The following is a 1,601-nucleotide window of genomic DNA, read 5'->3' as shown; positions in this document are numbered from 1 at the left end:
TGGGAAAAGCAGTGGAAAATGGTTAAAGTGCTTGGGTGCCTGCACCTGCATGGGAGACCCAGAAGTTCCTGGCTCCTGGCTCTGGTTGGCCCAGTTCTGACCATTGTAGCTACCTGGGGAGTGAACCAGTGGGTAGAAGACCAATCTCTCCCCCCGCCACCTCTGTAACTCTGATTTCCAAATAAATCAATCAATCTGAAGAAAAAAGCAGTTGTCTTCATGCCCTTTATTTTATCTTTACATTTATCTTAGCAAACAAAGCCCTCTTTGGATTTTGAAGATGTGAAGACTTGCAGAGCTTGGCCCTCTGTGGAGAGGCTCACTGGTCCTTCCTCACTCCTCCTGGGGTCTTCTCTAACACCTCTGTCTGCTCCTCTGCTCAAGGGTACCGTGCACTTGATCTACAGACTGCTTCACTCCCACGAGGCAAGCTCCTTCGGGGCACAGACAAGTCCCTCATACAGTGCTAAACAACGGCAGGTTCTGAACTGGGGGAGGTTAAACAAATTGATTATTTCATATGCTTCTTGTACTTTGTGATGCTAGGCTATAGGTGGGAGAGAACTTGATGAAATGCTGCAGCCATATTGTTATTGCCACTATATTTACAACATAACCTAGACAAGTGATTACCATAGACAGAGTATTAATTGGGACCCTCTAAATGGATTCGTAGGTGGCCTAGGCTACTTCAAGAAAACAACAAAGATATGCAGAAGCAGGAAGATAAATTGGATGCTATGATTGCATGCTATGTGCTAACCCAGGAGAGACTGCTCTGCCCACGTTGTCTATCAACTTTTACAACAACCTAAAGGCTAGGAAGTCAAGGATCAGAGGAAAATTCATAATGTACTTAGACTGAGACTTGCCACAGAGTAGATGCTTTATAAACATTAGCTGCCATCATCATCACCATCACCATCACCATCACCATCACCATCACCATCATCATTACTGAATAGTATGGGGAGGAGTTTGAAGCAGAGTATTCCACACAGAAATAACACTTTGTATAAAACAGGGAGGAGGGGTGGGAAACTGGCCTATGTCCCATATCAGAGTATTCTTTTTGATTAGCAGCTCCAGCACCCAATCCCAGCTCCCCACAAATGCAGACCCCCTGGGAGACAGTGTAACTACTTGCCACCTACCTGCCACCTCCATGGAAGACCTGGATTGAGCTCCTGGTTCCAGACTCCCAGCTTTGGCCTTGGCCAGTCCTGGACACTGGGAGCATTTGAGTAGCAAACTAGCCAGTGCAAGCCCTGTATGTCTGTCCATCTGTCTGCCTGTCTCTGTCACTAGAAGCAAAAAATTAAAATGAAATCAACAAATAAGTAAAAAAACTCCAGAGAGGAGAGCCTGAGTTCGTAGTGCTAAAAAACAAGGAGAGACCCCTGACCATAGGCAGGCAGAAAAACATCAACTCTTGAGAAGTCTTGGTCCCCTTTGAGACCCTGACAAATACCATGGACCCACACCCCGAAGCATGTCCTTGCACACAAAATTTATATACACCTTCAGATTTACAGACACACAAAGGCCCATGTACGGATTCCAGAATAACAAACAATAATGACAACTATATAATGTTAACC

General features: G+C 45.3%; 1 long non-coding RNA gene across 1 annotated transcript; it reads right to left on the bottom strand.

The window, feature by feature from the left end:
• Positions 1-219: 219 nt before the first annotated feature.
• Positions 220-1,231, bottom strand: LOC149123609 (uncharacterized). Its single transcript, XR_016217006.1, has 2 exons — positions 1,155-1,231; positions 220-488 (listed from the first exon to the last, which is right to left on the bottom strand). It is a non-coding gene; the product is annotated as an uncharacterized LOC149123609 (long non-coding RNA).
• Between the last annotated feature and the right edge of the window lie 370 nt (positions 1,232-1,601).

The sequence above is a fragment of the Oryctolagus cuniculus genome, chromosome 11 (genome assembly GCF_051225735.1).
Source record: "Oryctolagus cuniculus isolate XC-2025 breed Fujian yellow rabbit chromosome 11, ASM5122573v1, whole genome shotgun sequence".
NCBI classification, from domain to species: Eukaryota; Metazoa; Chordata; class Mammalia; order Lagomorpha; family Leporidae; genus Oryctolagus; species Oryctolagus cuniculus.
The sequence above is the reverse complement of the archived record's forward strand: the minus strand, read 5'-3'. Positions and strand labels throughout refer to the sequence as shown.